This window comes from Seriola dumerili, unplaced genomic scaffold (assembly GCF_002260705.1).
Source record: "Seriola dumerili isolate Sdu_G_001 unplaced genomic scaffold, Sdu_1.0 BDQW01000147.1, whole genome shotgun sequence".
NCBI lineage: Eukaryota > Metazoa > Chordata > Actinopteri > Carangiformes > Carangidae > Seriola > Seriola dumerili.
Genome location: NW_019174402.1, coordinates 1257774 through 1279946, shown reverse-complemented (window position 1 = coordinate 1279946; position 22173 = coordinate 1257774). Strand labels below are relative to the sequence as shown.

Below are 22173 nucleotides of genomic sequence, written 5' to 3'. Positions count from 1 at the left end.
AGTCGCACTTTAGTACAATGCGCGTGACTGCACGCAGATGCACGCACGCATTTGTAAACACTTCACTTGTCTGTGGGAGGGTGTGAAGGAACTTGATGCTCAGTTTTGGGTATTTTTTATGGTCCTTGATTCAAAAGTTACTACCCTGTTTCCTTATATCATACCATCTCTCTTGTCACTGTTTACTCTTGAAACAAGTTCAGTGAGTAGACAGTCCTTGGTCCTAGTGTATGTCTGTCTGTCAAACATAGATGTAGATTAATTTTAAACACAGCAAATGGGACAGTGACCACATACATGAGTGTTTTAGTGTGCAGGTGTGTGTTTATGTACATAGTCCTTTGTGAGTAGATAAATTAATTACTCTGGGAGTGTGTGTGTGTATGTTTGTGTGTGTGTGTGTGTGTGTGTGTGTGTGTGTGTACGTGTGTACGTGTGTACCTGTGTACCTGTGTACCTGTGTACCTGTGTACCGAGGGTTTTGGGGTTGTATGGTGCTTTTGGAGCCCTAATGGAGTGTGGAGTGTGTGTTTATGCACTCCCAGGCCGCTGTTTATCGCTTAGTGAGCTGGAACTAATTTACTAATTGAGTTTTGAGTTGGGAAGAAACGACAGAGTAGGGAGAAAGGAGAGGGAGAGTGGGATGGAGAGATTCGCTAGGGGCTTTTGAAAAAGTCTTATACTGTATGTTTCTTGAGAAGTAGCAAGAGGGGAGTGAATTTTATTTTTGTAATGTGTAAGTAATGTGTCGGCGTGGCATGACTCTGGTCTTTCTGTCTCTCAGACGCACACATGGAATCCTTTCGGTGTCACTTGGCATCCTCTGTATGTGTGTGTGTACATGTCTGTTGGGTAGCTGACAGGCAGCTGTGAAAGCCTGCTGGTAGATTATAAAGAAGCCTGGCATCTCCCAGAATGCACTTCAACAGCAGTTCCCAATAAAGAAGTTGGAGGGGGTGAACAGTCAGAGCAGAAACTGGACAAAAAAACAAAATAAAAAGTAACAGGCTTTTACTGTGAAGTTTAAAATGGAGGTAGTTAAATGAGGCCCACATAAGCACTTTTTATTGCAGTTTTTTTTTAACCACTAACAACAAACACAATTAGAAGATAATCTCCTCTTCTGTCTAATGCACTGTTTTTTACTACACAGCAAAAGACATTAAAGGAAGATTTCTGTAGTGACCCAGCTAATGATGTACTGCTAGAAAACAAAGCAATTTTTCAGTGTACTGAAACTATTTCAAATATCCTTGGAAACTAAATGAAGTACAAACTTACATGTGTGACAACACTTCCATTGCACTTCACCCAACTTGATATTACTTTTACTTCACTGTCTTTGTACTTGTTTTCAGTTTCTTAATATTTCTTGTTGTGTACACCGTATCACTGAGGGAAAACAGTTTGATTCCCCTGTATATTGTATATGGAGAGAATGAACCCTGAACAGATAGATGTGTTCAGGGGAAGGGGGAAAAGGAAACAGAGAGGTAGCAGAAGGCTCTTAGGAGAATAAAGCAGGAGGACAACATGCAGAGAAGACCTTAGGTAAAGGCACTATGGGAACACTGGAAGGGGGAGTTCAGTCAGTAAAGGAGGGGGTTGTTCGGGGAGGTGACAGGGAGGTCTTGGGTGGAGCCATTGGGGGAGTCATGTCAGTACCAGCTGCCTCTCTCTTCATATTTTCCCATTATCCCCCTGGGGTACTGACCAGAGATTTCTACAAAGACAAATCCAGCAAAGAAAAAAGACCTGATATATTCCTGCTGGAACAAGGGTTTTTTCTTTCTCAACACCACGGAACAGTGATTTTCTAAATATGATAATTTAGCAATTTACAGAGGGACTTAAATGGTAAACAAAAGCCTGTACAATTTGTAGTTTAAATATTTGTACTGCCTGACAAACTCTGTGTGTGTTTCGTGTCGTGTACATGCACATTGCAGTGGGGTACAACTTGTTAATGCTTGTTTTGGAAATCTTTGGGTGCTAATACACATGATAGTAAATTCACTTAGATCTGCTCATGTGCTGTTGAAACAGTCTTTTGACACAATCATGAAGACTGTGGAAAACACATCACAAATCACGAATCCTCCAGTTTACGTGTTTAAATGCTCAATAGGTGACGCCACTTTGAATACGGCTATATTGATTTATTGCACTCAGGACATTTTTATTATGAAAATAATAAAAGCATGAATAATCTGCATTGATTCACATTTTTTGTAGCCTTTTAAATGGATTGCACAGTGACATTACCTGTATTTTTAGTTGTGATTATGATATCGTTAATCTGAAAACTACAGGAGTCGAACTCCTCAGGCATTTCTATTTAATCTTTTAAATGGACACCAATAAGACAAAAGGAGAATATTATAGGAGGTGATTGTTATCCTAAGATAAGCAGACTAAATTTCCCTATATGTGAGCGAAGACCTTTGTCTGCTCTGAAAATGATGTTTCACTGAGTCTCTGCATTAAAACAGTCTCCTGAGCATCAATAACTGGTGAGCATGGTGGAGTTTTTTTTTTCACTCTGAATGATTTTATGATAAATCTTCCTCTTTTTCCCTCTTGATCTGTTTTGCCTTTATCCCCAGTCCTCCCTCCATAACCCGACCCCCTCCTCTCTCTCAGTGGTCCTCCTGTTCTCCTCATCTCTCCTCCCCCGCCTCCTGCCATCTCTCCGTCCCTCCTAGGGAGAGCAAATCCCTCTTTTCCTAGGTAGGAGTGTAGGGAGGAGTGGTACGGCTTAGATCTTGGACCCCCGCATCGTCCCTTCATCAGGCCCCCCTCCAGCACTCCCTCCCTCCCTTGCTCCATCCCTCATCTATCTATTCTCTTGTTAAATTATGGTTTTATGCTTCTCTCCTTCCCTCCCCTTTTCCACTAACGTTGCCTCCTCTTGTCTTTTCCATTACATTCACGTTTACACAGAAATTTTTGCATTGAGCAGATGTTCTTATCTAGCATGAGTCACAGTATTTTGAGTGGAATAATCTTTAAATCCTGCATCACCTGTCACATATGAAATTAAAAACTTCAATATCAGTTAACCAAGAAGCCAATCAAGACAGAAGTGCACAACTATCCCCGTGTCCTTTCCTCTTTCTTGCTCCCTTTTCACATCATCCCATCCTTTTTTTTTTTCTATTTCTTAGTTTTGATTTATCAATAAACAGCTGCTCTCTTTCATGTTTCATCCTCCTTTTTTCTTTCCCTTCTCTGTCCCTTTTCTAGCCACATTCCCCACCTTCCCCCCTCTGTGTGTCATCTCCTCTCTTCCTCTCTGTACTTTCTCCACCCTAGTTATTGTTAAACACAGATTAACTATCATGTCTGCCCCTCCACCTCCTCACCCATCCTCCTTTGCTCTCTCCTTTCCCTCCACAGACTCAGTGCCATATCTCTGCCCACATCCTTCCATTTGTGCACTTTTTTGTTTTGAGGGAGCGGGGGGTCAGACAGTCATTAGGATTTCTTTTCTCTGTTCTTTCACTCATTCTTTTCATTCCTCTTTCCGTACGCTGTCTATCTGGCCCTTTTACCTGCCACTGTTAAAGGGATGTCAGTTCCCAGTTGAAGGCCTTGTTTGAGGAAAGGGTGTTCAAATGAAAGGGAAAGAGCGAAGTTGGAGAACGGAGAGAGAGAGATCAGGAGAGAAAGCATGCAGAGGGGGTCCTTGGGGAGTTGCGGTGCATACTGTGTACTCACACCATTAGAAGTTACAATCTGGCTACCAGCCTCTGCTGCATATCATCTCTTTGTGCACTGTTTTCTGTAACTCGGCACTGTACTGTCAAGTCAGGAATGTATCAAAATGCTCTTTAAACAAGCATTCACTCAATAAGTAAATGGCAACAGAAATATAATGTAATAAAATGTAATGGTGCACAACAAGTTTGAAAAGTCAGGTACATTTTTAAAACTTTACTAACCTACTTCATCAAGTGTGATGTCTTGTTGAATATCATATTATGTCAATGATAATGATTATATTTGCATATTTTTTTTCAGTTTATTGCTGCTCTGCTGCCATCAATCACAACATTTGTAAAATCCAAGCTTACAGTGTCGATTAAGACACAAATGAATGAGATACTTTGTACTTGTGGGTGTGTGAAGAAACAGAGTGAGAAAGGGGCAGAGTGGTTGAGACTGTACATGCATACACACATACTCTCACACACACACACACACACACACACCATTTTTAATTGTGACTGCACTTTATGTGTCAGAGGCAGTGCCGTTACTTCACAGGTGGTAGACTGGTGTGTCAATGATACGCCACTGACTTTACGGAGTATGTGTGGAAATTGTATAAGGGTGTGTGTGTGTGTGTGTGTGTGTGTGTGTGTGTGTGTGTGTGTGGCAACCCTGAAAATTACATCGTGGCTCCATGAGAGTAACTTAATGTTTATTAAAATGACACCAAAACACGACTCATTGGTTGGTGCTACTTTTTGTAGCAGTCACAGTCAGTTATGAAATTAAATTAAACTTCTATACATCTTAGTTGGTCAGAATCAGTTTTGTAGGATTTCTAAACCTAGCGGCTCAGTTTCCATAGTAATATTTAGAATATAGTTAATTTATATAATGTAGAGGAACATATCAACAGCTGACACTTTTTATTTTCACGTTATTTTTGTTACTGTTGTCACTACTGTTATTTGTCACTATTATTTTACTTTTAGTTTAGTAATTAGTTTGTAAGACAGAGAATGTGTGTGTTAAGAGAAATAAATTCACTCTCTCTTCTTCCTTTGGAGCATGCATCCCTCTCCCCTAACATTTATCTATCTTTCCTACCTTCCTACCTTATATCTCACTCTCTGTGAGGTGGTGAATGGATTACCCATGTGTGGTAACGAGGCAACTCCCTAAGCTACACACACACACACACACACACTCACACACACACTCACACACTAACACACCACTGCTGGTGTGTTTCTGTGCGTGTGTTATGGTTGTGTTAGCCTGCTGTGCCGGTGTGTCCAGGGCTGCTGTGGATTAAACCGACTTTTCTGTCTCCTGCCTCGGAAACACGCCCACACAGTCGTACTGTACATACAAAAGGGCACGAGCCCGGTGGAAAACACATATAAGAAATAACCTAGCTCACATGGGGTTAAACACACACACACACACACACACACAATCTGCAGCAGAACTCACACACAGCCAACAAATGGACACAAACACGCATGGCCATCTATACACACAGAACAAAAATACACTATACTGTACAACATGCATGTGTAGTCTTTCTCATATACAACTCTCTCTCTCTCTCTCTCTCTCTCTCTCTCACACACACACACACACACACACACACACATTCCCCAATTTATTGGTCCTGATCTCCTGGTGCGCAAGGTGTGTGACTGAGGAGTTAGAGGCAAATGCCAGACAGAGAGAGAGAGAGAGATGGAAGAATGCACCCCCCACTATGTTTTGAATGGTCCAACCCACACCCACACCCCCTAGGGGCCCCTTCGTTGCCCCATCGTCTCTCTGTCTCTCTCTCCCTCCCTCTGTTTCTCTCTGTTTCCCATTTAACTCATTGTTTTGCTCTTGTCTCTCTGTCCGCTTTGACATTTTCGTCACTCCCCCCCACTGTTTGTCCAAATATGTCCTTCATGTGTCACCTTTACTGCTTTTGACTGTATTTCTTCGTCTCATGTTGGGACAGCTGTAGACAGAGATCAGGTTACAGGTGGCGCAGACACTTCTTTTGAGCTGGCACACACACTTGTGTGTGTGTATGTATGTCTGTGTGTGTGCGTGTGTGTGTTAGCTGTCTGGTTGCCATTTACCCTGTTTCACTATAGGATACTGAGCTCCTGGGTTCCTCCTGTACATTATACATTAAGTGTGTAAGTGTAAGTGTGTTGGCGTCGCAGCAGCTCTGTGGGGCTGGGCCGTTGGGACCAGGCCCCTGCTTTGTTGGCTTGGAAACCCTGTCTAGACAGACAGGACAATAGAGTGAACTAGATGTCTAAACAGGCTAAAGCTGTGTTGTTAAACTAGAGCCCAGGACTATTACAGTTTTATCATCAGCAGTCTGTTATTCAAATTTAATGGTAGGAGAGGCAGTCATTGTAAGAAGATGAAATAGGGGAAGTGTTGTAACAATAGCCAATAGAACATTAAAGGGGTTTTATTTCATGTGGTTAATAATAACATCATTTTTAAAAATCACTTTGGATGATTTTTTGGCATAAATAGTATTTTGTGGCCTTGTGAAATGCTTGTTTGAACCTTGGTATGCAGCTCTGTTGCAGTGCTGAAAGAATGCATGACAGATGGGAAGGTTACAGTGTAGAAGTCCTCTGAGCGAGGAGCCCATTTTATTAGAGGCAGAAGTATTTTTCAGCCAAGTTAGACAGTGGTGTTAAACAGCCTGTGTCTTGTACAGCATGGGGCATGCATGAACATGCACACGTCCAGTGTTCCTAATAACCCATGGCTCCTAGTAGGGTGATCTAGAAAAGCTTGCAGAAATTGTCTTGATACAACAGACAACATCATTCTTGTATCGTATGTCTATGGGGTTTTCAAAACCAGCTAGACTGTGGAGCAACTGCTGCTGAATTTTCCTGCTGTTGACTGTCCAAGATCATAGAAATTATAGATCAGTGTTTGGTCAAGGGCGTTGTTTATTTTCTCAGGGTTCCTGCAAGACACTCATGATGGCTTTGTTAGATTTATTGTTGCCTGTCTGTCTGCCAGTGGGTTCATTGGCTAATGACTAATCATCTAGACAAGTGTGTGTTGTGTGTCTGGAAACAGCAGCGGAAGCTGAGGTGATTAAACAACGTTACCTCAACCTTTCATCCACTTTGGACCACCCATTCATCTCTCTGTCTTGTCCTTTGTCTCCATTTTTTTCTTTTCTTCCTCTCTGTCATTATATCTCACCACACTTTTCTTCCTCTCATCCAAACACTCTCCGTCTATACCTCCCTCATCCCTCTATCTCCCTCTCCCCAGCTGCACAACATTAGGAGATGAATGAATTAATAAACCACACACACACTCACAGCAGTGCTGACAGATAGACAGAGTGGGTGAGTGTTTTGCCATCATTAAGTGGGAAACACCAGCTCTCCATCATCATGAACTGTGTGTGAGTTATGGAGAGATATCCGTAGCTGTTGGCTGTGTGTGCGTGTGTGTTGTGTGTGTGCAGGTGCCACCCATGTTTACTAAATTGTGGTGTCCAAATGTCTCCTCAGCATTATCCTGTAGAACTGAGATAAGTGTGTATGACAGTAAGTGATGTGACCACCTACCGTTGATCAGTGTTAGTATTTATTTCCAACTGCAGACAGATAAAGACACACACACACTCACACTCACACACACACACACACACACACACACACAAACATACCTACCTACAGTTAGTGTCTATTATGTGTGTGGTCATTGGCACATGCACACAGACGCGCGCGTGTGTGGGTGTGTGTGTGTGTGCGCGTGTGTGCCTGCCTCTTTGCACAGAAGGCATGGGGGCCCATTGGGGCATATAGAGGGGAAGAGAAGTGTAGTGAGTGTTTGATATTTCACACACACACACACGCGCGCGTCTGTGTGCATGTGCCAATGACCACACACATAAAAGACACTAACTGTAGGTAGGTATGTGTGTGTGTGTGTGCCTGCCTCTTTGCACAGAAGGCATGGGGGCCCATTGGGGGATATAGAGGGGAAGAGAAGTGTAGTGAGTGTTTGATATTTGACAGCTGATTAAGGAGAGGAGTGAGAAGCAGGGAACTCTGACAGGAAGTCTCCATGGGCATCATGGGAGGTATGACCAGGAGAGTGGTGGGGGTTGCAGGGGAGGGGGCATTGGATTGAAAAGAGTGGTGACACAGTCGAAGGAGTCAGGAGGAAAAGATACAGCGGTAGCACGTGAGTCTTGGTGGGGGGTAGATTGAGATGGAGGGGGAGGAGGAAGGAGCAGAGGAGGCGAAATGATTAGAGAAGCTTTTCCTGTACTTGCTTACTGGGTAGAAGACAGTAAGCAAGAGGAAGCGGTGAGAACTTAGCTGGGAAAATAGAAATGGTATGGAAGTGAAAGAAGAGAGGAAGGGGTGAGCAGCTGAGGAGGAGGAGGAGAGGAAAAGGAGAACAAGGTGGAAGAGGAGAGAGGAAGGTGGCCCGGCACCCTGCTGCTTATCCTTGAACACTCTGAGGAGGTCTCTCTTTTCTATCTCCTCCCCTCTTTCTCTTTCTCTTTCTCCTTCACCCACACACACACACACACACACACACACACACACACACACACACACACACACACACACACACACACACATGCACGCCTGACTGGCACATGAGGGTGCTGTTGCAATTAAACCGGCACAGCATGGAGCCCAGATTGAGAGAGAGGGAGAGAGAGGGAGAGACGACTCCTCACTGCATGAACACTACCCCTGGAAGACAGAGATGAGGAGGGAGAAAGAGAAGTGAGGGAGGGAGTATAGTTAGAGAGAGGACAGAGGTAAAATGGTGTGATAATGGGGTTAATGATGGAGAAAACAGGAGAAAAATATAGGAGGACTAGTAGTGATTTTTATAGCAGACTACTTACAAGTAGTTACAGTTGTGGCAAAAATATTTATAGCAGCAGCAGATGTACTGGGAGTAATTATAGTAGTTGTATCAAATATAACAGCAGAGCTTAAAGTACTGGTTGTACTTGCAGCAAGTCCTCCAACCTAAATATATGAACTGCAGGTGTGTACCAGCTGCAGGCGTACGGGACCTTTGGTGTCATGGCAACAATAATAAAGACACAGTTAAGGTTTTGGAGGGGTCAGGGCTCTGTTAGGTTTAGGCACAAAAACAGCTTGGTTAAATTTAAGAAAATATTCTTGGTTTGGGTTGAAATAAGTACTTTGCTAAGATTAGAGGACCTTTGTCGTCATGGTAACAATAAGAAACACGCAGTTAAAGTTGTGGAACAATAGAAACGACACTGATGGTTTGATAGGGGGAACAGCGGTTTCTTGTGTGGAAGTCCTTTGTTTTGCCGATCCCCCCCCGACCTCCTCTGTTGACTTTGTTGATCTGTATACAATGTAACATTACTTCCTCCTTTCCTCCTGTCATAATTACTACGGCTGCTAAAGGTCCCCTAAAATTAAAATGTAACTATGGGTTCTAATAACCTGCTTTCACAGACAACCTTTTGGATCGCTTTTACTAAAAGACATTCTGTGTACTTCACCCCATTTTGATAAGGAGAGACAGACAGCGATGGAAGTGAAATTTTACCAGTGAAAGAAGAGTCATCATTAACCATCCAGTTGAATTAAGCAAAATTGCACTGAATTATATTGCTAAAATCGCGGAAGCATGGCTGCGGAGTATATAGAAAATTAAAAAAGAAAAGTAACTTTTTTTTTTATCATTTTATCCTGTTCTTATGGTAATCACGCTCTTTATGTGCCTTTGGTACTTCAGAAATGGTTTACAAGCTCCACTTCAATCAATAACTATGCAGAGAACTATTGCATTGTGTTAAATCATTTGCCGTTACTGTGACGCAGCGCCATCGTCTCTCCTGCTGCGATTGGTTCTTTATTTAGCTCCTTACAAGAGCCTTCAGGAAGCCAGTGTGCTGATTGGACGTCTTATCATTGTTAATTAGCTCAATTAAGTAATTAGGAGGGTCCTTAGCCTTGTTTCCTGGGGCCACACAGGTAGTGCTCCCTCCCCTTGTGTGTCTGTGTGCGAGTGAGGAAAGACAGAGAAAGAGAGAGTTGTTCAGATCATCATTTCCTCAGCAGTGTGTGAGTATGAAGACAGACATTGATGTTTTCGTCTAATATCCAAGCATGAACACCCCTCACACAGACACTACACACTTGCAAACATCAAACATGAGCCTGTATCGAAGCACTGTATTACCTAAATTCAGTGAAACTGTCTGAATTTGGTTTATTGGTGACATAGATCATTTGTTTTTGTTTTTGTGTGTCTTTGTCTCTGTGGTGTCCAGGTGTGATATGGCCTGCGGTGGTTAAAAACACACATCTGGAGCAGAGAGAGCACACTATACCCAGATGTGCTCTATTGAGACACACACACACACACACACACACACACACACACACTTTTCAGTTAAAATCGTGGGCTTTTACTGTGCGTGTCTGTGTGTCCAGACATCAGCTGTGTCTGTCAGGTGTATTTGTACAGAAGTTGACAGATGTTATTTTGATGTTGATGAGTGTTGAGAGTGACAAAGGACAAAGAGAACAGACAACAATGGAATGGTGTTACACACATATGCACGCGCGCACACACACACACACATACACACACACACCGTCTTTGCCATGAAGTCAGCCATGAGACAATGTTTGGTCAAGCATGGTTGGGTGGAGAGGCAATTAGTAAAAGCTACGTATGTACGGCGGGCATAGACGGCGTGTCTTCAACTCCAGCTGTTGTGTACGTACAAATTGGTCAATTACTTTCACTTGCATATGTGTCAGTACGTCTGTGCTCCAGTTAATGCAAACAAGTGTTCATGTACGATTCATATCAACCTATAATTGTTAACACCTACACATTGTTAAAACAAAGGACCTGAGTATTGCATTGTCAGCCGCCATCCTGCACCCCCCTTCTGAGCAATAGACACACAGATGTTGGCCATTACGACCATTTCAGCATGATAACGTGACCTGATTGTAGGCTGCTCTCCTGAAAATGTTGCATTGTCGTTCGTTTCATTGACTTTAACCCCAAACCTGCACTGATCAAAGTGTATTACATAAAGTAAATGTTTTACTGTGATTAGTCTGCTGTGGTGTTAATATCTTTAATATGTTGAACAGTTAACAGTTGCTAGAAGTGAACGGTAAAAGATCTCTGCTCCCTCCAGCTCATTTTCTGTATACAGGTGTATTCCCACATTGGCTAGAAGGTTCCCCAAGTACAATGTGATCACTATAAACACTCTCTTCTGTCTGGCCCGTCACTTTTATAAAGTAAAGTCACATTTCTGTTCGTTGACTCAAATCTAATGATCATGAAGTAAGCCTGTGTACTATAACTTTCACTGAACAGCAGCCATTATGGCAGTTATAAGAAAATGGTGAATGTTAAAAGATATCATAAGAGTAGCACAAAAAAAGAAGAGATGAAAAGTCAGCAAACTATCTAATGTTAGCCAAGATTGGGCTAACACAACGACAGCTCATAAAGTAAACTGGGTGCTTACAGCATTAGTGGGCTACTGCCATTACCATTCAGCCTGTCAAAATATAACATCAATATTCAAATGAATATTTTCACACTATGGGTGTGTCATCTTGTTTAGAGGAGGTGAAGAACAAGAGAATGAACGCTACGCATGTTTCCGTTATCAATCAATGAATTTTATTTGAATTGCAGAATCACAATGCAGCATGGTCCCAATGCACTTTACAATTAAAGAGATAACACGGGACAAAACATACCGCAAGAAAATAAAATGATAAAAATTAAAATAATGTATATATAATATAATATAATAGTGTAAATTAAATAAAAATCCCATGTCAGAAGGATGTTTTTATTTGGGCAGCAGGGGGAGCTGGTGATACAAACAGGTCAGAGGTCACTGGGGACAAAGAAGAGCAATAGTAACTGCATGAAAAGTGTTTTCTGGAAGTCACTTGTGCACTAGATTCTTTAAAATCTCTATTGTTCCTTCCAAGTAGTTCACACATGAAACAACATTCAAAATGGATTTCTTACCCATCAAACCAAAATGTATTGGATTCCAGTGTATCATTTTTCATATTTGGTTTCTCAACAAAAGAGTAAACAACAGCACAGAGCTTATGGGACTGCCTGAGCGAGCTGTAAGCAGTATCCATTCTGTGGCTCTGCTGTATCCATAGAGGTGAGAATCCAAAGAGGAGCTGCAGACAAAAAGAGAGAGAGAGACAGGCACAAAGATGAAGAGTAGCCGTAGAGAAAGAAGAGAGAGGGTGATGGAGAGGAAGGAGAGCACCACAGAGACAATGAAACAATGCCCTCTAACCACTGACATCTCTTTGTTGGGAGTGTGTGTGTCTGCGTAAGCCTGCGCATGTGTGAGCATGTATTAATATTGATTTAGCATTCTGGCAGGGGGTCTTTGAACCTCACTTTCCCTGCTTAAGCCCCTAGGGACATATTTTAGATACACACACACACACACACACACACACACACACGCACAAGAAGTGGTGTCAGATGTAATTAATGACATAACCTGAAGCCTTGACAGAGAGACAGAAAGGCATGTATATAATGTGTGTGACTGTTGGAGGATTTTGTGAATATGAACGCCTCTGTGTGTTCTTACATGTCTGGGTGTTTGTGCGACTAAGAGACGGAGTCGATGAGAGAGAGAGAGAAAGAGAGGAGAGGGCTAAACTGTGATTCCCAGTAGTGGCTCTGCTCTGCATGTGAACTCTCTTAAGTAGACTGGAGGACTGTTTAACTGAGCACTTGTCTATGCATGTGCGTGGATGTGCATTTTAGTGTGCGTGTCAAGCTGAATGTTTAATCCAAAATGCTGCTGTCATGTGGCCTCCATCAGGTTTTTTATGCTTATTAGCTGCGGAAAGGAGACAGATTTTATAACTTTCCTCTGCCATTGGTGTCATGAGTCACTGATAATATCCCAAATACTTACAGAAGTTGTTCCTCATAGATTCCTACCTTTAGAATAATCCAGTTAAATGAATATTTCTATCACAATGCATTTAATTAACACATTCGAATAAATAAATAAACATGAAGAGATGTTCATACTTTGCAAAGTTTAATTATGATCGGGCTCATCTGTTATTTTCAATAATTCAGATTGCACTGTTGTTTGATTGACAGATAAAACACATAGATGTTAGTGATATTGTTTGATTTGGGGGAATTTTTTCAGTCCTTTTGTGGACACACACATGTCAGGGAGGATGAGTCACCGCTCTTCTATTAGTGTCTGTAAGAAGTATATTTTTTTCTTGAGTAACTCTGAGATACGCCGATTTTTAAGTTACATTTTTTAAATAGAAAATATTAAACATTTGGAATCTGAGGTGGCACAAACATACAATGTGTTTAAGGTTTCTTAAATTACCTTACCCTCTTTCTTCATCTTGACACAAAATGTGGGTAAAGTTACTGATGACACTGAATGTGACATCTTATCTAGCCTTAGATATTTTTTTGTATTGTTCTTGTATGTCTGTCTTATTTGCCAGTTGCTTTGTTGGGCTGTCTGTCTGTCTATCTTTGGGGAGTCTATACACTCACACACACTCATGCCCACACACACACACACACACACACACACACACACACACACACACACACACACACACAATTCTCTAGACACATGTATATTTGATTCCTGCCTCAGAATAATTAATAACTTTGTGTTATTTATTTATTTGTTTGTATTTGAGGCTGACAGAAGTGAGAAGTGTGTGTTCGTGCTTGTGTTTTTGTGCGCTTGTGAGTGAGGGCATGAGGAAGCTATTATTTTATTATTCAAATGCACTACATTGAAAATTTACATTATTTTGCCAGGGAACACTTCTCTTTTTCTAACTTCTGTCTGTTTTGCTCGCAGTACATATTAGTGCGTTTAAATCATATTTGTCGTTGATGATCTACACTCATCCTCAGTGGATCAGAATCATGTTGGAAAGAGAAATGTGATGTTATACACGTTTTACACATACTGCTATTTGAATATGTTGTAACTTACCCTTTTGTTCCGCACACATTTTCCTCAACTTACCTTGTCTACTTTTAGTGCGTTGAATTTCGACATCCCTCAGTAAACTCACAGTTCAGCTGGATTTTACTCAGGTCAAGAGATCAATAATTATAGCAATAGAAAGAACAGAAAGAAAGAACAGGCTTTGAATCTCTATGGTATTTCTGCTCTCTGCCTCTTCTACCGGTGTGACTGTTGAAGGTGCAAAATGGTGAGTTTACAATAGAAACCTTTGGTCTTTGATTTTAAGGGGATGGCACCAAACTCTGACATTAACTGTTTTACTGTGTGCTTTAGATAGGTGTCTTTCTTCTCCAGGTAAAGTTAATTGCAGTTGTGCTGGAAATATCTCATTGTGTCACACCAGCAGCATGTTTTGTAGTCTAAAAACACCTCAGCTAGATCATCCATCATGGCAACTTTACCTCTTTGCTTCAGTTTTGTTGTTTCCTTCAGGCGGAGTTGAGTATTTTTATATCAGTGCCTCTACTGTGTCAAACTGTCAATCACCCAAAGAGAAGTCCCTGATAGGAAAATAAGCCCTTTATTACACAGCACCTTGTGCATTTAATTATCCATACTGTAGCCCTTGGAGACAAAATAATTCAAGAGTAATTAAACATAATCAGCTTATATTGGTGCTTAATCTTACAAGGTCATGCAGCTGATCACTACTCTGAGCAGGTAATCGACAGTATGCTTCTTTACAAGAGTGACCACGCTGGTCCTGAGCATTCAGGGGTGATTGTGCTCCTTGTAATCTTGATCATTGCCTGGTCCAACCAGCAGGAGATGTCTTTTCACTAAAATGTTACCTTGATTAGCCATTCTTAGAATGGCTTGGGCACACACATACACATGCACATGCACGCACTGACACATACTCAGAAATTGGCAGTAATGCAGAGCCTTAATGTAAGCTGTTTAGGATAAGGAGTTCAGCTAAGTGATTCTGTAATTATAAAGTATTAAATTGTGTCCACCCCCTATTTAACAGAATAAATCACTGTCAGTATTATGGACAAGACAATAACTAAAAACTAAAAGTAACCAGTGGAGTGCTAACTACGGCAGTTTCATTTTGTAAGAGAGGCTAGAGAGAAACGTGTGGGATACTGAGCACATTTTCTCTTTCTTCAAACACTTTAAAAATGACCATTTTGACTCTTCCCTGCTGACTTTGTTGACTTCCTGTACAGTCAGTCTCAGTCCATCCACAGCTCATCTGAAATTAAGACATTTTTTACTGTGAAATATAGACAATCTTTCTCCATTGATAGATACTGTATGTTTTGACATTTTGTGCCTCTTTGATGCTTGCTCTGTTTTCTCGTAGCAGTCATGTTTACAGCCAACAGGCATCCTCCATCTCTCTGGCTCACCCACCCACACACCCACACACACACTCACACATATGCAGTGTGTGGCTGAGGGAGGTCTCTAGCCATGGTTGCAGGTATCTGGCAGGCTTTTCCACACATGACCTAGTAGTGATTTACTGTCTTCATTAGCATGCTACCACTCTGTGTGTGTGTGTGTGTGTGTGTGTGTGTGTGTGTGTGTGTGTGTGTGTGTGTGTGTGTGTGTGTGTGTGTGTGTGTGTGTGTGTGGGCGATACATTTGTGCTTTGGGGAGGTTTGGAGTTGGCTAGCTGTGTGTCTTTTGTGTTGAAGTTGAGTGTGTTTTGGTTGTGTGTAAGTTTTTGGAATCAATAAGAAAATTCTGGTTTCAGCCTCCCCTCGCGTTTCTATTCTTTTCTACTCTGTACCCTGCTATTCTAGTCTTTTCTAGTCTGTTTGTTGTATTGTTTCTATGACCACAGCGTGGTTCAGTTTGGCACGGCCTGGTATGGCACTGTGGTGTGTGTTTGTGTGTGTGTGTGAGAGAGAGAGGGAGACAGGCAGGGTGGCTCGGTGGGGGATGTAGCTGGCCAGGGCAGGGGGCGAGGACAGACAGGCTGGACCAAGGTCACTCCCACTGTGTGTGTGTGCGTGTGTGTGTGTGTGTGTGTGTGTGTGTGTGTGTGTGTGTGTGTGTGTGTGTGTGTGTGTATGTGTGCTCCTATATCCATGTCCACTTGTCCACTTGAGTACAGCTGAGGATGTGGCCAGCTCCCTCTTTCTCTTCCTCTTCTCTTTCCGTTCATCAGTTTCTGTTTCCATCACTTTAACATTTTGTCTGATGCAACATGAGGAAAAACTAATGTGTTGTAATTTCTGACACACAACTCAAGACAGAATAAAAATGAATACGGATACATAATATCATCTCCATGTTGAAGTGAAAAAATTACTTGATCTACAGAAAATGAATGAATGAAATGAAAAAATGTAGACTTCACTTTCATTTACCAAACAAAAAAAAACATTTAAATGTGAGGATTTGCTGCTTTTCTCTATTTCACTTCACTGAAAATTGAATATCTTTAGGTTTTGGACTGTTGACTGTTTTTTCTTTTTTTTTTTTTACTATTTTTTGATATCTTATAAAAGAGTTTAGAGCTATCTGTACTCTCTCTTTCTTTTCCCGTATCACTCTCTGTCTCTCACCATATATCCTCCTGTCTCTCTCTCTCTCCCTATCTGTCTCCCTACTGTAAATATCTCTCTGTCTCTCTCTCTCTGGGTCCAGATGGGCAGTTTGCAGGTTAACTGGAACAGCTGGAGCTGCATTATTAGCATCCTGCTGTGAGCTCTTATTGGCTCTGCTCCTCTCCTCTCTTCCTGCTCTCGTCTTCCCTCTTCTTCCTCTGTCAGTCTGAAGGGTTGTGTTTTATAGTCACACAGAATGAGATGTGAACGGTTAAGAAAACCACTGTATATTACAGAGTGCTCATTATGTAGATGTTTAAAGTTAACATTCACCAATCGAATATTGAAGTTTTTTTTAATTTCTTTTAAAATTTAGATTTCAGTTTGGTAACTTTATTTATTATTGTTTATTATTTAATATTCTTTTTTTTTTCACTTTTAAGTAGCAGATTGTTGGTGGTGTGGCATCATGTCACGTTCAGGAAAGTCAGTTCTTGATTTGTTGACCCTAAATGTAGGAGTTGCAGTCAATGGTGGTCTATGATTTCATATGACAAAGAGTGTGTGTGCAGGGGTGCTTTTGGGGTGTTTGGTGAACAGAAAATTAAGCATGTCTCTCAGGCCTTTCTCTCTAGTTTTGGTGCGTGTTTGTGTGTTTTTGTGTTTTTGTGTGGGTGTGTGTGTGTGTGTGTGCTCGTGTGTGTGTGTTAATGTTGTTGTTGTGGAATGGAGATTGGCTTTTTAGTGGTATTTGGATGCAGAGATGCAGCGGGGATAAGCCTGCTAGCTCCCTCTGACTCCCCCTGGGAGCACAGATTAAAGAAACACACAGACACACACTGGCAGAGATAGACACACTGTACACACACACACCCACCCAACCACCCACCCACCCACCCACACCAGTAAACAGCAGGATAGGATTAGACAGAGGTAGGTAAACACACTCACACATACACACATATCTGGTAGATTTAATACGGGGGAAAAAAAGGAATGATTATTGAATCGTTGATTTGTCTGACCGTGTGTTTCCTCTCTCCACATGTCACACACACACCCTCACATTGCCCTAAATTTCTCAGTCTCTGTAGAAAAGAATAGGAATGTCAATAACAGTTGTTTCCAAAACAGAGTGATTTAGTCATTCAGAGAAAGGAAGAGACAGTCAGGGGTGACCCTCTCTAAATCACCTTGACAACTAGATCAGAGCCTTGATTACAGTTGCCGTGGTGATTAGCCCTGGATACAGACATGCTTGCTAACCTGGATGGGCGGGTGATTTTATGTATGAGTGTGTGTGTGTGTGTGTGTGTGTGTGAGTTTGATCCACCTTTTAACATAAATCAGACTTTCAAAATCTCCTCCACTCTCCTTTGTATGTGTGTGTGCAACTTCTTTCACCTAAAAGGAAACATTAACATGCAAGTTGCAACTAGAACAAGTCAAGTTGAGCATTCAAAAAAAAAAAAAATGTTACTAGTCAGGTTCTCTCTACAGGTTCTGAATTATAGGCAAATGATTAAGCTAATAATAAAACTGGTAAATGTCTTCTATTTTTTTCTTCTATCATCTATCCTATAAAATGCACAATAAAATAATTTCATAAGAGTAACAGTGACTAAATCAATAACACGTGTAGTAAAAATAAAAATACCTTTAATTAATTAGGGCATGCCCAAAACCACCATAAAGGTTGTTATAACTCCTCATGGAGGTCTTCTATAGCTTTAACCAGCATCAACACACATACACATGCTGATGATGTGCATCCGGGGGGCTGTAGTTGTGTTTTACATATGTAAACAGATGGGAGAATGGAGAGAGTATGGAAAAAACAGGCTGAGGGAAAGAGGAGGTAAAAGGGACAAGAGAGAGTGTGGGCAGAGGGAGGGAAGGAATGGGCGACTAGGGAAAGAGAGGTACTTCAGTTTTAAAGGTTATCCAAGGGAGTGGCGAGCTTGTGTGTGTGTGTGTGTGTGTGTGTGTGTGTGTCTGTCTGTCTGTCTGTCTGTCTGTCTGTCTGTCTGTCTGTCTGTCTGTCTGTCTGTCTGTCTGTCTGTCTGTCTGTCTGTCTGTCTGTGTGTGTGTGTGTGTGTGTGTGTGTGTGTGTGTGTGTGTGTTGATGGTTTATTCACACACAGTGATTAGGCTTATTCCCTCCTGGCCACTTTCAAGCTTTCAATTAAGATTCTAAACACAAATATACTCTGCATTCATTACTCTCATCCCTGCTAACGAGGTAAAAAGAGGGGTGTGAGTGTGTGTGTGTGCGTGTGTGTCTGTGTGAGACTGTGTGTGTTACTAGGTTTCCATGTGCTTATTGGAGGAAAGGATAATTCCCCATTTTCCTGTGAAAGTCCTGAGCGATGATTCCAAGGCCAGAGTGATGATGTGTGCACCTCTCCTGTTTGAATATTAAAGTCTTATTACGTGTGTTACTTTCATGTCAGCTGCTCATTGTAACAGTCAAGTGCTCTCCAGATGACACTGAGCATCCTGCGTTGGTTTGTTTGTGTACGTCTGTTTTTGCTTTGACCAGAAAGTGTGTATCTTTATGCACTTAACGTGATCTTTCAGTACACAACTGCATCCTGCTGCTGGAGCCGTGCACTTTATTTTCTTGCAGTTTAGAGCGCAGTAGTGTCGTATGAATAACTAATAGTAGTATAATAATAATCTTTCTCATCGGTTGTGATACATTTTTACTGACGGATTTACTAACTGTGATTTGGAGATTTGGTGGTCACACTAGGCACAACTTAACCACCAGTTGCCCAACAGTCAAATCAAAGAACAATACAAACTCTCAGATTATTTGAGAGGTTTTAAACAAAGCCCCAGCTGAATTATAATAGTTGCTTAAAAAATACAAAGTGAACACACCTTAAATTGACCATTTCCTCTCGCCATCCACTGCATGGTAATACAGAAGCTCTCATTTTTATCACAAAATGCCTCTACAGCATCTATGTACTATGCACTCCACAGTGAAGTTGCATCCAGAGTTGTTATATCCCAAGGTTACAGCAATGAAGTTTGTGTGTAAAGAAACAGAAACAGTGCTTTTCAAAATTCCGAATTTTTTCCATTTTTTTTTCAGGATCCATGTTTTTTTCTGTCTAATTTATTTATTAACTCACTTATTTCGTTCTTTTTTCATTCATTCATGTACAAATGTTATTGATTATTTATTAACGTACGAATCAATAAGTTAATGTGTGTATTGCTACAGAAATAAAAGAGAACCACACACCAAATGTTAATGAAGGTGTACTTATTACTTACGTATTAAAGATTACTTTTGTAGTGTAATTGTATCCCTTGAATAACCATAACCTGAGAGAGACTGAGATACAATGTGTGAGTGTGTGTGTGTGTGTGTGTGTGTGTGTGTACGTGCACATGCACATGTGCATGCGTGAAAGTGAGAAGGCTTTTGGCTTTGACAGGACAGAGCGCTCCAGCTTCCTACTGTTATGTAATCTGATAGGGAAAATCCAAGCTGCTACACGCACGCACACACACACACACACACACACACACACACAGTCTCCTTCCAAGACACACATGCACTCATGCACTACACAAATATGCTCAATTTGTGCTTCCTTTCATTATACACACAAACACAAACTGGTCATCACCATATGCTATCTTTGTCTGCCAATAGAGTGTCTGTCTGTGTGTGTATGTGTGTTTGTGTGTATGGGAGAGAGTTTCCACTGGAGGTAGTTATTACTGGGTGACAAGGAATGTAGCCAATAGTGTAGGAGGGAGGAGCGTGATCTCTCTCCATTAGTTACACGAGAGGAGCTGAATTGTTGATTTGCCTCCATTCTACTAATAGTGCGAGTCTTTCCTTCTGTAAAGTGGATGTCGCTATCACCAACTGTCCTGAAAAGCATAAAAGATTGAGAAATTCCACTGGACCTTTACTTCCTCAACATCTGCCATCTGAAAAGCCAAAAGTTATAGCTGTTTACAAGTCATAGAACAGTGCCTTCCTTTCCTTCTGCAGCTGTGTTTTCAGTAATTACACATCTTCAAGATGTGTAGCATTTTTGAGCATTTTGGAGCTCTTCCGGCAGCTGCCTGCTAAGGTACAATCATGTACCACAGATTGTTGTCTGTCATTTTCTCTCTTATACATATTTCATACCTGCATCCACAGTCACTCTGAATAGGTCAGTATGCGTTACCTGACCTGTCACAACCTTCCTCTCGACCACGGTTGAAGGCTGGTTGGACACCGTTCAGCTGTGGTGAAGAGGCATCTCTATTGATGTTTACACAACATCCACATAACTGACCACCGTACTATTGCAACACAAAGAAAAGAGATCCAAGAGACCAAAAAACTAAAGTGAAACAGAAACTTGAATCAATATTTGGCACTTAGTTTCCGCAGATGAGAACCTGGTTCCAGCTTCTTGTCTGTGTGATTCACAGTGTGTGATTCTGTGGTTAAGCAGGGATGTGAATGGAATTAAAGTTGCAGACTCGATTCTATGTGAATGGTGGTGACCGCAGATTAACCTCTGACAGAGGAAATGAATGAGCAGGGTCAAAAGGAGGTTGTTTCAGTAGATAACATTGTAGGAGATGCCTCTGTATCAAAGGGGTGTAACTCATGAAACTCATGAAATCATCATTCAACAAAATGTAAAAATCCACACAGTAAGGTAAGGAGTAAACAAATGATGAAAATATTAATAATTACCTCACAGAGAGAGTGATAGAAACAGAGAGGGAAAATGGAAGATGAGAGAAGGGAGGGAGAATGTGTGTGGGTGTTGCGTACTCGCGGGACCTCAGCACTGCAGCATTCTTTCTCTGTGTGTGTGTGTGTGTGTGTGTGTGTGTGGAGAGAGGGTGAGTAAAGGTGGGGGGCACTCTTGGGACCCCTCCAGCACTGCAGCAGGTTGCGTGTGTGTGTGTGTGTGTGTGTGTGTATGCTTCAGCCCCCACACAACCAGTGGGTCAAGTTCACACCCCCCTGCATCAGCCCCCCTCCACCCCCCGCCCCCGGTTGCCATGGAAACACACCTTGAGCGAGCCCCCCAGAGAGGTGCACACTCCTCCTCCTTCCGTCCACTGCTCTCTTCTTTGCTGCACTCTTTCTTTCTCCCAACGCCTCTGTTGCTCTCCCTCTGTCAATCCCATCATCCCTCACTCCAGTCCTCTCTATACAGTCCTCCTCCCTCTCTCTCTCTTTCCATCTCTTTCTCTTGCTACCTCTCCCTTGCTGTCCTCACCATCAGTCGTCTGGCTTGGTTTACGGCCTTGATGACGCAAGGGACCAAACACACACACACTTTCCACTGCTCTTACACACACACAGCCTCATGTAGTGTGGGGATGGAGGGGGTCGACAGGAACAGGGAAGAGCGGTAATGGGGGGAAGACATGATGCCCGAGGGACTCCAAGCAGCCCATACAGAGACAGAGGGAGGAGCGGAGGGTGGGGGCTGGGCACCCGAAGGAGTTTCCCAGCCCAGACTGAGAAAGGGTTAAGAGGTGTGTGTATGTGTGCATACTGTATGTCTGTGTGGTGTGTAATAGGGGAAGGCAAGCACCTTAGGGATCCATCCCCAACACAAATCAAGGAGCTCATTTATGTTCTGCTGCATGTTGCAGGGGTGTGTGATGAGGCCAGCTTGAATGTGTTTTGTGTGTGTGAGTGTGTGTGTGAGAGTGTATTGGTGTGACGGAGATGATGCCACCTGGTCCCTCTCCTCTGGTCAATTAGCAGAGAAAGGAGGGTAATGGGAGAATGAGACTGAGGGAGAGCATGAGCATTGAGGGCAGGCGGGTGTGTGTGTGTGTGTGTGTGTGTGTGTGTGTGTGTGTGCA

At 42.1% G+C, this 22173-nt stretch overlaps 1 protein-coding gene across 1 annotated transcript in view; it reads left to right on the top strand.

Moving 5' to 3' along the window:
* The window catches only part of znf423 (zinc finger protein 423), a 128255-nt gene that overhangs the window by 85343 nt on the left and 20739 nt on the right, over positions 1-22173 (top strand). The window lies entirely within an intron of this gene.